The 15,922-nt window shown below is 52.5% G+C and overlaps 1 long non-coding RNA gene across 1 annotated transcript; it reads right to left on the bottom strand.

The window, feature by feature from the left end:
* Window positions 1-185: 185 nt before the first annotated feature.
* On the bottom strand, window positions 186-15,536 carry LOC144735993 (uncharacterized). Its single transcript, XR_013588706.1, has 3 exons — window positions 15,413-15,536; window positions 13,336-13,408; window positions 186-2,502 (listed from the first exon to the last, which is right to left on the bottom strand). It is a non-coding gene; the product is annotated as an uncharacterized LOC144735993 (long non-coding RNA).
* Window positions 15,537-15,922: the final 386 nt, after the last annotated feature.

Here is a 15,922-nt window from a genome sequence, read left to right as displayed (position 1 = left end):
GGCCAGAACGCCGCCGCAGCAGCAGCAGAGACTCACAACTACGGGGAACGCGCGGGGTGACGCCTGACAGCGGCAACTGCTGGCGTGCTGTTGGCCTACACTGCACATGTCCACCAGATAGCAGACGTCACCACGCATTGAATACTTGTCCACTAGAGGGCACACGGAGCACGTCAAGCGGCCGATTTGCACTGCAATTTTTTATTTATTCACAGATTATAGAAAAAGTGGTTGGGGCGCCTCCCTGCGTAGTGACGTCATCGAGCTCGGGTTGGTTGGGGCGCCCCCGTGCGTGCTGACGTCATCGCGCTTTGGTTGGGGCGCCTCCCTGCGTGGTGACGTCATCGCCCTTGGGTTGGTTGGGGCGCCTCCCTGCATGGTAACGTCATCGAGCTGGGGTTGGTTGGGGCGCCCCCGTGCGTGGTAACGTCATCGCGCTCGGGTTGGCGGGCGCCCCCGTGCGTGGTGACGTCTTCGCGCTCGGGTTGGCGGGCGCCCCCGTGCGTGGTGACGTCATCGTGTGGGCGGGGGGGCTGGTCAGAATGTATCTCACATAATACAAAATTATAATTCGTGTTATAGAGAATGTATCTCCTCTACGTGTAACTTTTGAGTGGTTTGCCTTGTAACTGATGAATGATCCGAGTGTGCTCCCTATTTCAAAGACAATGAGTTGCTCCAGAGGGAGATGCTTCCTGAAAACACAAAAGTACCCTTTGACCTATATCACCAGAACAATGAGTCTCACCTGAGTGATCTGTACAGGTTACTTGCAAAACACTGTGTCCTAACATGACTCATTCAATGTTTGACCCTTATAGACAAAAGGTTACATGTACGCACACAATCAGACAAGTATTCATTCTAAATTATTGACAGGCATATGAACAAAATTGAATTACTGCACTGAAATATACTGCATTAGGTTACATCCTATTAACTAGAAGCTAATTAAAAAATACGCACCGTCTGCTTAACAGTGTATGTACAACATACTAATGCACCATTCAAAACGAGTCGGCCATTGCATGCTGGCATCTGGGTACAAATTTAGCAAATTCCAAACATTACCTACTAACTCCACAACTGAGATGCCACATCGACCATCGCCCCCGACTGACAGGCTCTTGTCCACATGCAGGCCGGTGCAGGGCCACCACCTTGTGCCACACAGGGGCAGCTGCTACTTGGGGATGCTCTTCGAGTGTTTGAGACGAGATACGATACAAAACTCCGAATTGCCGAGGCAATTAAGCAAGCACAATATAAATGCAATTGAAAACATTGAATGCTTGGGAGCTTATTGGCATTCGCTCCTGGTTAGAGGTCTACCCAACACACAGGTCCACAAAGACTGGCCGCTCTTATCCTGCAGGTTGAACCTAGGAACTGAGTGTTCAACTTCACATTCTTGTCATTAGAGGCCTGTGACAAAGGTACATCTATTGGAGTGGCATCGTCTAAGGCAGTGGTTCTTAACCTTGTTGGAGGTACTGAACCCCACCAGTTTCATATGCGCATTCACAGAACCCTTCTTAATTGGAAAAATAAAATTATTTTTTCAAATTCACAATCATATGAGTCAGGTGTGTGTCTTAACCTCCGCCAAACCCCTGAGATTGACTCACCGAACCCTTGGGGTTCGATCGAATCCAGGTTACGCATCTCCCGGGTCTCCATTTGACTTTGTATTGTCTCGGAGGAAGTCCACCCACACCTCCACTTCCACAAACTGCTGGGAGTTGCCTCGCTCTGCCTCAGTCAGAATTCTCCTCCTGCTTCACGTTGCCTCCATCGATGTGAAGGTCCCATTTGGGAGTTGAATCTTCACATTTTAACTTCACTTCTTCGCTCTTCACCATCACGTCTTCACATTTCACCTTCACCTCTTCATATTTCACCTTGATTTCTTTGAAAGTGTCCAAGCTGGGATTTTCTTCCGGTTCTTGTTTGATGAGGGATGGGCTCATTGCAGCACTTTGACTTTCACAAGCTGATTTCACACTCCACTCCTGGTGGATCTTCTGATGCTTGTGTGTTCTCTGGTGTCTTTGAAGATTTGGTGAAAGTGTAAACGCCTTCTCACACACACCGCACTTGAAGGGTTCTCTCCCGTGTGTGTTCTCTGGTGTGCTACAAGATGAGCTGAACATGCAAACACCCTCCCACACACACTGCACTTGAAGGGTTTCTCTCCCGTGTGTGTTCTCTTGTGTGTTACAAGAGCAGATGACTGTGCAAACGCCTTCCCACACACACTGCACTTGAAGGGTTTCTCTCCCGTGTGTATTCTCGTGTGTTACAAGAGTAGCTGAACGTGCAAACGCCCTCCCACACACACTGCACTTGAAGGGTTTCTCTCCTGTGTGAGTTCTCTGGTGCCGTGTCAAATGCGCAGGACAATCCGTGCTGTATGCACACCGGTCGCATTGTTGCCTTTTTGCACCGAGCTGCACCGACTGCCTTTGCTCCATGAGACCAATTCTGCAGAGGCAGCGACAGCTGCAGACAGAAACAAAGAATATCCACACCATCTACACGTCAGTATCGAGGCACAGAGGAATGCATATATACACAGTCACACGTCACTTACACGTCTATAGTTATTCATATATTTATGATATAGTAAAAAAAAGTGTCCCAAATTCATCACACGGGCTGTTATGGCACACAATGAGAGGGTAAATGGTCATAAACATGCCTGGAAGCCCTCGTATCTTCAAAATGAACGTTAACCCAAAACTCAGCACACAATTTCAGCTGTTTGGCTTCAAAATGAATGTTTATGAAAGCTAAATTCAGCTGACATAGCAAAGGGTGTTGAAAATAATACTATTTGTGTCATGCACAAATGCATAAATTAATGTTCAATCGCAACTTAGAGGTGTGAAGCCAGGCACAGATGTTCTTAATTGCTGGGATGAGCAGTTCCGACTTCAGCTGCTGCACGTGTGTGCTGTGATCACTTCCTGACTCCATTCTTACAAAGAGTTCCAGAGGAAAACTAAAATAAACTACTGTTTTGATATAACCTCTGTGCTCAATAGAGTTAATAGACTTTACTGCAAATACAAACTTGACACTGTCACACACTCAGAGGTGGAGCCAGGATTTTCAGGTAGGGGGGGGAAACCCCTCCAGCAATGAAAAATTACAGGAGTTGTTATTAAGTAAGGAGTTGTTAGTGAGAAAGGAGTTGTTAGTAAGAAAGGACTTGTCCCTTGCTTTTCATTCGACGCGTTTGATCGTCATCGCGCTCGCTGAACGTGTTGATGCCTTCAGGAAAGAAAAATAGACTTTTGTATTTTGGGGGGGGGGGGGGGGATGACCATGACGTATGTGGCATCAACCCGCATCACACCTGAGCTAAGGGCTCTGCAATGCTTACCCCCCTACCACATGGCTCTTCGCGCGCCGTACTTCTACAGCTGTTCACAGCGTGCCGGGAGATTTTAGGTGGCGCTTTGCTCCTGGCCGATTAAGTCATTGGCTTCTCGGAGTTTCAATACAAATCCGTGTGAAGAACAGGTACAACTGCCATCTTAAATATATAGCAGAACTTACACCTGTTTGTTTGTGTGAAACAGCAAAAACTCTCCAACGCTGAGCTCTGGCGTCATGAAATTTTCACAGCTTATGCTGTCTGGAATTTCTAAGCGAACGCCACGTCATTCCCTTCCCGAGTGGCAAAAATCGACCTGACGTAGCAGTGGGTTCAGGTTGAATTTCCTTGAGTGAAAACATCCGATTTAGGTAAATTGAAGTGTTTCGGCTTCCTTCTTGCAAGTGTAATGCGGGCGTAAGCGACCTTCCGGAGGTGACGTCACGGGGGGTGGAGTCATGTGACGTGGGGGTAAGGTTCGGGGCTTTAAGCGGGTAAACCGGAAGGGGAAGGTAGTCGGGGTGTGAGCGGAAAAGAGTGAGGCCACGCGGGCAAGTGTGGAGAGGGGGGGCGCCGACGGCGATCGGGAGCCAACCCCGAAGATAAGAGGAAGCTGCGGAGTGGTGTGCAGCTGGGGAGGAGACAGCCAGGAGGGCTGCGTGTTAGAGGCAGCGGTGTGGCTGCCAGGAGGAGCTGCGGAGAGAGAGAGAGAGGAGGCTGCTTGTTAGAGGCAGCGGTGTGGCTGCCAGGAGGAGCTGCGGAGAGAGAGAGAGAGAGCAAGAAGCTGTGAGAGCTGCGGAGGGAGAAGAGCAGCAGAGAGTACAGCCAAGGGGGGCTGTGTGAGAGAAACAGCAGCGGAGCTGCTGTTGTGGATCGGGCCGACATTGGAGTCAGCACCGTGGAGAAGCTACAGAGTAAAGACAGCCGTGTGGGTGTACAGCACGAACCGAATAATAAAGGACACTGAGCCAGACATCGTGGTCCAGTCGTTTATTACACTGGTGTCGGAAGTGCAACGGCATGTCGAAACAAGTGAGGAAGAAAGTTAATCCGGCGCCTGCATCGGCTTCTTCGTCCGACGACGACGAACTCCCTCCAACCGCGGATCCTGTTGGGGTGGTGGAGGAGAGCCCGGCTGAGGCGACCACGGGAACGGGAGTGGAGGATGTTGGCGCGGTGGCGGGTCCGTCGACATCATCAGACGCGGATCAACGATGGCAAGCGATGGCGGTACAACTGGAGGCACTTCAGGACGTCCTGGCGCATCTATGCCATCTCGTCGCGCCAGGGACGATGGATGATGCAAGTGGTGCTCCGCGGGCCGCCACGTTGCCTGTCCTGCCGCCGCCATTGCCCACGCGGCAAGAGGCCGCCATTTTGCGCGCTCCGTGGCGCCAAACCGCCATCTTGGCCACGCCGCGGGCCGACGCCATTTTGAATTTGCCATCACAACCACCACCATTGGAAGACGGCGGGAAGAGGAGTCGGAGTCGCCACCTTACAACAGTTAAAGAATTTTCCGTCGGTGGGGACTGGAGCGCGTTCGCCTGCCGCTTCTTGGCGGCGGTACGCACAGCAAGATGGACCGATGCGGAGGCTTTGGAGGTGTTGCCGACTCTCCTGGACGACGAATCTGTCCGATTCTTCCGTTCCATAGCGACCGATAAGAAGGCAACTTTATGTGGTGTTTTTCAAGAAATGGCCGATGCTTATGAGCCACCAGATGATGCGCATCGGCGATTCGCTCAACGACAACGAGCACCAGAGGAGTCGCCCGTGGCGTTCAGGGGTGCGGTGCTGGAGCTGGCCATGGCAGCTTATCCTGAGACGCCACAGGACCTGCTGGAGCCTCTCATATTAGGGAAAATGTTGGAGCTGTCTCGGGATCTAGGGATCCCCATGCCTGTGTGTGGGCATGAGAAGCTAACTTCCCGGATGGCTGCTAAGTGTCTCGATGCGCAATTCAACCTCCGTCGCTGGAAACAAGTGACGGCGTGGACGGGGGAGCCCGTCAAAGAAGAGGAGGCGCTGGGGTGGAACCCTGCGCAGGCCGTCTATGTTCCGGATGACCGGGGCCCTCAACAACTGACGGCCGCCTCCGCTCCATGGACGGGACGCGGCGGGCCGAGACCGCGCGCGGTGCTACCAGAACGGGGCCGTCAGGAGGCGAGGCCTGCGCTTCGGCGCAACGAGGCCGAATGTTTCCGCTGCGGGCGTAGGGGCCACTACGCCAGAGACTGCTGGGCCCGCTTCCCGGCTCCGCCGCAGCAGGAGGCCTCGGCACCGGTCAAGTCGGCTAAAGATCCTCCGAAACAGGCATGTCGGCACGCACCAGACACTCGGCAAGGCTTTCCACCTCACCCACCACCTGTGTTGCGCGATCCTATTGTTGTTGTTAAAGAAAGGCCATCGACGGGGCCTTGTCATTCAGTTACGCAGTGGCGCAAATTGGCACGGAGAGTTGTCGCGGCCGCTACGGGTTCGTCCACTGTACCGGGGTCCATACAAGGTGTGGACGTGCGCATTTTGGTCGACTCGGGCGCGTCTGCGACTATTATATCGGATGTCATTTTCCATCTGTTGGGCATTCCGTCGCGGGCTGTGCGTCCGGTTTATGGGTCGTGCGTCGCTGCGAACGGGGGTAGCATGGGTATCGTGGGTCAGGTGGATGCTAAGATATCTATTGGGGATGTGTCGGCCTCGGGTGTTGTGTTGATATCGAGATCTTTGGCGGTTCCTTGTTTGTTAGGCACCGATTTTTTGGCTAAGATGCCCATTTTGATCAAAATCAATGAGAATTGTATTGAACTGCCGGGGGGCCGTCAAATCTCGTTTCTGCCGTCGCCCTGGGGGCGACCTGCTTCGGCCGTACAAGTGCAGGCGCTGTCCGTCGCATCTGTGGACATCCCACCTGGTACACAGATGCTTATACCCTTGCGGTATCGGAAGCCCCTGCCTGATCGGCTAGGAGCAGTAGGGGTCTTGTTGTCACCGTCCGCCACGATAACAACCGGGTTGGCGTTAGTGGGGGCACAGACCATCGTCCGGCCGGATCAATTACCGTTTTTACAGGTGCTTAATGCGGGGGGAGAAAACGTCCGTGTCCCGGCCGGTACGGTTGTGGCACATGCCACTACGGCGTTTGCGACCCATGATTGTCCACATAGCCGGGGAGTTGTTGCTGGGGTTTCCGAGCCAAGGAGTTCGGATGATCGTTGGGTTGCTCAATTATGTGACGAAAATTCTTCCCTGTCCATGGAGCAACGTGGTGCGCTGCGTAAATTGTTGTTGACATATTCCGACGTGTTCAGCTCCGATGATTTGGATTTGGGCCGCACTTCCTTGCTTTACCATCACATTGAGACGGGCGATGCTGCCCCTATTCGATTAAATTCGCATCGGATGAGTCCTGCGGAGCGAGAACACGTACGGGGGGCAGTGGAAGACATGTTGGCTGCGGACATTATATCGCCATCTAACAGCCCATGGGGCGCTCCAGTCGTCTTGGTTAAGAAGAAGGATGGCAAATTGCGATTTTGTGTTGATTTCCGCAAATTGAATAAGATATCGGTGGCAGATGCGTACCCCCTGCCGCGTATGGATGACTCCCTCGACGCATTGTCGGGGGCTAAGTTCTTTTCCACACTGGACCTCTCTTCGGGATTTTGGCAGCTTCCCCTTGACGAGTCCTCACGGGAGAAAACCGCATTCCGTACGCCGCAGGGGTTATTTCAATTCAACTGTCTCCCGATGGGATTGAATGCGGCCCCTGCTACATTTCAAAGATTGATGGAGCTCGTTTTGACGGGGTTGCAGTGGGAGACATGTCTTATATATTTGGACGATATCATTGTCTTCAGCCGCACATTCGATGAACATTTGACGCGGCTGGAGACAGTGTTCACGAGGATGCGTTCTGCCAAATTGAAATTCAAACCAAAGAAATGTCACCTACTGCAACGGTCCGTCCGCTATTTGGGGCACATTGTGAGCGCTGAGGGAGTGTCCACGGATCCGGAAAAGACGGCGTGCGTCCGGGATTGGCCGACTCCGGCCACCGTGGGGGATGTTCGGCGGTTTTTGGGATTTGCCTCGTATTACCGAAGATTCGTGCCGGGTTTTGCGACGATTGCGAGGCCTTTGCATCTCCTTACGGGTAAAGGACGGAAGTTTGTTTGGGGACAGCCGGAGGAGGCGGCCTTTCGGAGTCTGCGTGATCTATTGGCCACGGCCCCAACATTGGATTATCCCGATTTCGATCACCCATTCATTCTTGATACGGACGCGAGTGACACAGGTATTGGGGCGGTGTTATCACAGTCTAAAGGGGGTGTAGAGCGTGTCGTGGCGTATGGTAGCCGAGTCTTGTCTCCTGCGGAAACCCGCTACTGTGTCACTCGCAGAGAACTATTGGCGGTTGTTTTTTTCCTACGGCAATTTCGACCATACCTCTACGGTCGTTCTTTTATTGTGCGTACGGATCATGCGGCCTTGCAATATGCCCTTAAAATTGACCAGCCATCCGGACAGTTGGCACGTTGGTTGGACACGCTACAGGAATTTTCCTTCCAAATTCAACATCGGAAGGGAGTGCGCCATGCGAACGCTGACGCACTTTCCAGATTACCGCGGCGCGCCCCTTGTAAATGTGAGTCGGGGACGCATAGGTGTTCGCCGATTCCAAACCCCCCTCAGCCGCTCACGTTGGCCGTCGAGAAGTCGGACACTCCGATGGAACCGGGACCGGCTGACGGGGTTTTGAATCTGCCGCGGTCTGTCTGGATCCGGGAACAGATGATGGATGAGTCATTGGTGTCCTTGCGGAAGCGGTCTGCTAAGGACGATGGGAGTCCGGGTACGGCTGTGGGGCCGCAAACCGCTCTCCGAGATGGTCTGCTTATGTGGCGGGAGGGGTTCCAGGAACGTTGGCGCCTGGTGGTACCAACGTCCTTGCGGTTCGAGTTGATTAGAACCCTCCATTGTGACACTCTCTTACATTTAGGGGTGCAGAAGACCTTGTTGACGTTGCAACGTCATTATTTTTGGCACGGCATGGCGACAGATGTCGTAGGGCACGTGCGCGCGTGCCCTGCGTGTGCACAACGTAAGCCGCCGAAACATCCTTACGTGCCGCCTCTCCAGTCGATTCAGGTGTCTCGAGTCAATGAATTGGTGGCACTGGACATATTGGGACCTTTTCCACCATCGGCGAGGGGTAATAAATATTTGCTGGTAGGGGTTGAGTACCTCTCCCGTTGGCCGATGGCCTGGCCGTTGCCCGATCAGTCGGCCGCGGCCATTACCGACGCCTTTTTGTTTGGGTATATTATGGATAAGGGGGCGCCTGAGAGACTCCTCACGGACCAGGGCAGGAATTTCTCTTCTAAATTATTGGCGGAAGTGAGCGCGGGCCTTGGGACTAAGAAAGTACGGACATCCCCATACCATCCGCAGACGGATGGTATGGTTGAACGGCTGAACAGGACATTGTCTGCCATGCTTTGCCACACCGTGAGTGAACAACAATCAGATTGGGATCTGCACATCCCCGGGGTTCTTTCGGCGTACAGGATGACGCCTCATGCGGCTACAGGATATTCGCCGTTTTACCTTATGTATGGTCGGGAAAACGTGCCGCCGGTGGATGTGCAATTGGGAACTGGGGTGAAGGGACCTCGTAAACCACTTCCTGAATACATTCAGGACACGGTTCGCCGAGTCACGGAGGCGCGGGAGAATGCCCGCGTGGCTACGGCCAAAGCCCAGGCCCGGAACAAGCGATATGCGCGACGGTCTGAGGGGGAGTGCCCTTGGAAGGTTGGGGACCTAGCCTGGCTTCATTGTCCACAGGTACGTCCGGGGACCTCGCCGAAATTGCACAAACCCTGGCATGGTCCCGTACGCCTCATTGCGGTTCCCAACCCACAGACAGCACGCGTCCAGATTGGGTCTCGTCGCTGGGTTGTGCATACGTCGCGCTTGAAACCATATGTTGCTCCCTTACATGATGCGTCATCCCCCAACGTTGCCTTGCCGGGGTCTGTTGCTGCTGACTCTCCCCTGCCTGCGTCCATTGATCTCGCTGGAGCGCCTGTCGTACCTGTTCCAGACAGGCCGGCCGTGACATTGCGGGGGACGAGGGGCCCTGCTCGGAGGACGCCTGCCAGGTCTGCGGGACCTTCGAGCCCTGCAGCCCTTCCGACCCAGCTGCGGGCACGGTCACAGGACAAGCCCAAGACTAACTCTTTAGGGACACGGGACGTCGGTGGACTTCCAGCTGCGACAGGGGGATTACCCCCTGTCATTCCTCGACTTTCATCGCGTTCCCGTTCTGCGAGTGGGCCGCCGACCGTCCGGGACGGGCCGGCGACCCGCACACGTTCCAAATCGCTTACGTTTCGTTGATTGTTGCTGTCTTGTTATTTTTTTTCTTACAGTTGTATTTATTGCATGCTTTTGTACGATCGTTGATGTTCATTGCGTTGTTGTTGTTCTTGTTGTTACATTATATGCTTAGTGTCCTTTAGGGGGGGAAGCTCGGTTCGCCGCATTACGATTTGCTATTGGTCAGCCGAGGTCGGCTGGGATTTTTCTACGGGGGAGGGTGGTGTAATGCGGGCGTAAGCGACCTTCCGGAGGTGACGTCACGGGGGGTGGAGTCATGTGACGTGGGGGTAAGGTTCGGGGCTTTAAGCGGGTAAACCGGAAGGGGAAGGTAGTCGGGGTGTGAGCGGAAAAGAGTGAGGCCACGCGGGCAAGTGTGGAGAGGGGGGGCGCCGACGGCGATCGGGAGCCAACCCCGAAGATAAGAGGAAGCTGCGGAGTGGTGTGCAGCTGGGGAGGAGACAGCCAGGAGGGCTGCGTGTTAGAGGCAGCGGTGTGGCTGCCAGGAGGAGCTGCGGAGAGAGAGAGAGAGGAGGCTGCTTGTTAGAGGCAGCGGTGTGGCTGCCAGGAGGAGCTGCGGAGAGAGAGAGAGAGAGCAAGAAGCTGTGAGAGCTGCGGAGGGAGAAGAGCAGCAGAGAGTACAGCCAAGGGGGGCTGTGTGAGAGAAACAGCAGCGGAGCTGCTGTTGTGGATCGGGCCGACATTGGAGTCAGCACCGTGGAGAAGCTACAGAGTAAAGACAGCCGTGTGGGTGTACAGCACGAACCGAATAATAAAGGACACTGAGCCAGACATCGTGGTCCAGTCGTTTATTACACAAGCATCAATTTTTTCAGGGTTTTTCAGTGAATTATGAGGGAATATTAAATTAATCCAAGACAAGAATCCAAGTCCCGGGCAAGGCCGGGTAGTGAAGCTAGTTACTAATAAACCCCAATGATCCGATCGAAATTAGGGATTTCTATCGGATCGTTGGGGGGGCACGTGCCACCCCACCCCCACTGGCTCCACCACTGTCACGGTTCACAGGTGGTGGTGTGTCCAGACCCATGCCTTGCCACCTTCACCTGCTCAGTATTAATGCTTCCTCACTCCACCAAGTAATTCATTGAGGATCAACCAACACAGCCGAGGCTGCGTGTCTCTCTGTGGTGAGATGTTAACTACCTGTCCTGGCATACAGGAAGTCGTGGGTTCGATCCCGACCCTGACGCCTGCTGTATATTTGTAGTTTACGTGTCTCTCTCTCTCTCCCCGTGGTCGCGTGGATTTCCTTCCCGATCCCCGGGTTTCCCCTCCACACGTCTATAGTGAACACCGCCACGTGTCTATAGTGAACACCTCCACGTGTCTATAGCGAACACCTCCACGTGTCTATAGTGAACACCTCCACGTGTCTATAGTGAACACCGCCACGTGTCTATAGCGAACACCGCCACGCGTCTATAGTGAACACCTCCACGTGTCTATAGCGAACACCTCCACGTGTCTATAGTGAACACCTCCACGTGTCTATAGTGAACACCTCCACGCGTCTATAGTGAACACCTCCACGTGTCCAGAGTGAACACCGCCACGCGTCTATAGTGAACACCTCCACGCGTCTATAGTGAACACCGCCACGTGTCTATAGTGAACACCTCCACGTGTCTATAGTGAACACCTCCACGTGTCTATAGTGAACACCGCCACGCGTCTAGAGTGAACACCTCCACGTGTCTATAGTGAACACCTCCACGCGTCTATAGTGAACACCTCCACGTGTCTATAGTGAACACCGCCACGCGTCTATAGTGAACACCTCCACGCGTCTATAGTGAACACCGCCACGTGTCTATAGTGAACACCTCCACGCGTCTATAGTGAACACCGCCACGTGTCTATAGTGAACACCGCCACGCGTCTATAGTGAACACCTCCACGCGTCTATAGTGAACACCGCCACGTGTCTATAGTGAACACCTCCACGCGTCTATAGTGAACACCGCCACGTGTCTATAGTGAACACCTCCACGCGTCTATAGTGAACACCGCCACGTGTCTATAGTGAACACCGCCACGCGTCTATAGTGAACACCGCCACGTGTCCAGAGTGAACACCGCCACGCGTCTATAGTGAACACCTCCACGTGTCCAGAGTGAACACCGCCACGCGTCTATAGTGAACACCTCCACGCGTCTATAGTGAACACCGCCACGCGTCTATAGTGAACACCTCCACGTGTCAATAGTGAACACCTCCACGTGTCCAGAGTGAACACCTCCACGCATCTATAGTGAACACCTCCACGTGTCCAGAGTGAACACCTCCACGCGTCTATAGTGAACACCGCCACGCGTCTATAGTGAACACCTCCACGCGTCTATAGTGAACACCGCCACGTGTCCAGAGTGAACACCTCCACGCATCTATAGTGAACACCTCCACGTGTCCAGAGTGAACACCTCCACGCGTCTAGAGTGAACACTGCCACGTGTCTATAGTGAACACCGCCACGCGTCTAGAGTGAACACTGCCACGTGTCTATAGTGAACACCTCCACGTGTCCAGAGTGAACACCTCCACGCGTCCAGAGTGAACACCTCCACGTGTCCAGAGTGAACACCTCCACGTGTCTATAGTGAACACCACCACGCGTCCAGAGCGAACACCGCCACGTATCTAGAGTGAACACCGCCACGCGTCTAGAGTGAACACCGCCACGCGTCCAGAGTGAACACCACCACGTGTCTAGAGTGAACACCACCACGTGTCTAGAGTGAACACCGCCACGCGTCTAGAGTGAACACTGCCACACGTCTAGAGCGAACACCGCCACGCGTCCAGAGTGAACACCACCACGCATCTAGAGTGAACACCACCACGCGTCTAGAGCGAACACCGCCGTGTCTAGAGCGAACACCGCCACGCGTCTAGAGTGAACACCACCACGCGTCTAGAGCGAACACCGCCACGTGTCTAGAGTGAACACCACCACGCGTCTAGAGTGAACACCGCCACGCGTCTAGAGTGAACACCACCACGCGTCTAGAGCGAACACCGCCACGTGTCTAGAGTGAACACCACCACGCGTCTAGAGTGAACACCGCCACGCGTCTAGAGCGAACACCGCCACGTATCTAGAGTGAACACCACCTCGCGTCTAGAGCGAACACCGCCACGTGTCTAGAGTGAACACCACCACGCGTCTAGAGTAAACACCGCCACGCGTCTAGAGCGAACACCGCCACGCGTCTAGAGCGAACACCGCCACGTGTCTAGAGTGAACACCACCACGCATCTAGAGTGAACACCACCACGCGTCTAGAGCGAACACCGCCGTGTCTAGAGCGAACACCGCCACGCGTCTAGAGTGAACACCGCCACGTATCTAGAGTGAACACCACCACGCGTCTAGAGCGAACACCGCCACGTGTCTAGAGTGAACACCACCACGCGTCTAGAGTGAACACCACCACGTGTCTAGAGTGAACACGGCCATGTGTCTAGAGCGAACACCGCCACGCGTCTAGAGCGAACACCGCCACGCGTCTAGAGTGAACACCGCCACGCTGTTGACGAGCCTCACCTTGTTGTTATTGTTGTTGTGGGCAGGTCGTTTCTGAACACAAGAGCGGTACAGCAGCTCAAGCGGGCGTGGCCTGGTAAGAAATGAAAAAAAACTGTGAATATTTAAAACAAAACAAGTTACAAAGTAGCGAGCCAGGTGAAGGGAAATTAAAACTTAAGCAAGATACTCTTTCGGTAAAGTCACGTAGGTAAAACATTAAAATTAATGAAAGTAAAATAAAATAAAATATTTTATTTTATTTTATATTATTTTACTTTCATTAATTTTAATGTTTTACCTACGTGACTTTACCGAAACAACCTAAGAATATGAATCATTGCAGTCACGAAAGCTTCAAATCTAGAAGAAACTCTTTGGTTCTTTCGGTAAAGTCACGTAGAATAAATAAATAAAATAATAGCATACGACATTTCGATTGCAACACAAGCAATCATCATCAGGTACAAATGAAAGAGAAAAAAAACCTAGTAAACTTAGAAATGTAGTGCAATACAACACAGAGAGTCGGCTAACATAACAGTCAACAGCCCACCTGGTTGATAACGTTCTTCCAAAGATTGCTCAATTTGAGAGAGAGACACGGAGACACATAGACAGACACATAAGCAGAGAGAGAGAGAGAGAGATGACACAGACACACAGAGAGAGATGACAGAGAGACACACAGAGACACACAGAGACACACAGAGACACACACAGAAACAACGCCTCTGTGTCGAGGCCTTAAATAGAGAGAGAGGGGGGCAGAGAGAGAGGGGGGTAGAGAAAGGGGCAGAGAGATGGGTGGTGGTGGGAATCCGGTTTCAAGTACCACCATCCCTCTCAAAAGAATTCTCTCATCAAAACGCTATACCGCAGAGCCAATGGCATTTCTGACCAACACCACTTGGCCGGTGAATTAAGTCATGTACATCGGGCCCTCAGGATGAACGGATACTCTGACCGCACTATCCGCCAAGCTGTTTCTCCCACCATACAGAAACAGCCACATGAAACTCCAACCAAAACTATCACGTTGCCATACATAGCAGGCGTGACCAAAAAGATCTCCAAAATTCTAAACAAACATAAGATCCAAGTCCGATTCAGTACAGTGCATAATATCCGTTATTTGATTCCATCTGTGAAGGATGTCGTTCCTGACTTACAGTATCCTGGAGTCTACAAATTGAGTTGCATTTGTGGTGATTGCTACATTGGAGAAACGAAACGTCATGTTGCTGATCGTGTCCGCGAGCACAAGTCAGATCTGAAACACGGCAGAACTGATTCTTCGGCCGTTGCCGATCATTGCTACAACTCGGTGGGCTCTCATGAAATTGTCTTTTCCGAGACCAAGGTTCTCTGCAAGCCTCCTGGCTACCATCAAAGGTTTGTGCACGAAGCCATACAAATATACAAACACAGACATAATTTCAACCGTGATGATGGGTACAAACTTAGTAATCATTGGAAAGATGTTATCAACCACGCAAAAAAGATTTAACTACACTTATTTGCCAATATTATTTGACAGACAACTATTACAGTTTTACCATGTTTAGTGGTGGTATCCCTGCCACAGGTTGAGTCACAAACCGCACCTCTCCACAACAAAGGCTCAGCCTTTGTTATGCAGTCTATTCTTAGTCTTAAGCCTCACCTTACCATATTAATAATGCGCCCCTTGCACCACGATCTTCTCCAACCATTATATAAACGGAGTGGTAGCTACTGCAATCTCTCATTTACTTGATACAGCTGTCGTGGCTGTGACGGTACCACCTGAAGACGGAAGCTTGTGTTGCCTCCGAAACGTCGTGATTTTTTATTTTACTTTTTTACGTGACTTTACCGAAAAAACCTAAGAATAAGCGAGAGAATTGAAGCAAACGCGACCAGGCGAGGGCAGGAGGCAAGGCCCCGCGTTGTAAAGTTCCAAAGTGGACATCGCTTCCATGCTCGCTGCTACTCAATTGACATCCCTACGAGAGAGAGAGCGAGGCGCTACCTCGGTAAACAACAACCACCACAACCACCACAACAACAACCACCACAACAACCACAATCACCACAACCGCGATGAGAATCTCACCTCGGATTTCAGTGCACGGGCCGAGCGGAAACTTCCCGGTCCCTCGTGACGTCACGCGGCAGCAGGTGACATGACGTCACTTGCGGTGTACGATGACACTCCCCTCCCCACAATGAGCGGCTCGAAACTCGCGACTTCACGAATAAATTATGTTAATGAGCCGCCAGTCACCGGGCGTGGCTTTGCCCAAATAAGGATTGGCACTGGGACAGGTATCGGCAGCGGCTGAGTGGATGTGACGTCACGCTCTAGAGCGCGGTGGTCGGGGGTGAGTGACATGACGTCCCTAACGAGGCACCTCCCCCTGGCGTTTGACGCCGATGAGGTCACGCTGAGCGGTGACGTCAGAAGCCATACAAATATACAAACACAGACATACATTCAACCGTGATGATGGGTACAAACTTAGTAATCATTGGAAAGATGTTATCAACCACGCAAAAAAGACTTAATCACAAATTTTTTGGACCATCTTATCTGACAGGCACTATTTTACTGTACTTTACCGAG

This window comes from Lampetra planeri, chromosome 58, assembly GCF_965212315.1.
Source record: "Lampetra planeri chromosome 58, kcLamPlan1.2.h2, whole genome shotgun sequence".
NCBI lineage: Eukaryota > Metazoa > Chordata > Hyperoartia > Petromyzontiformes > Petromyzontidae > Lampetra > Lampetra planeri.
The sequence above is the reverse complement of the archived record's forward strand: the minus strand, read 5'-3'. Positions and strand labels throughout refer to the sequence as shown.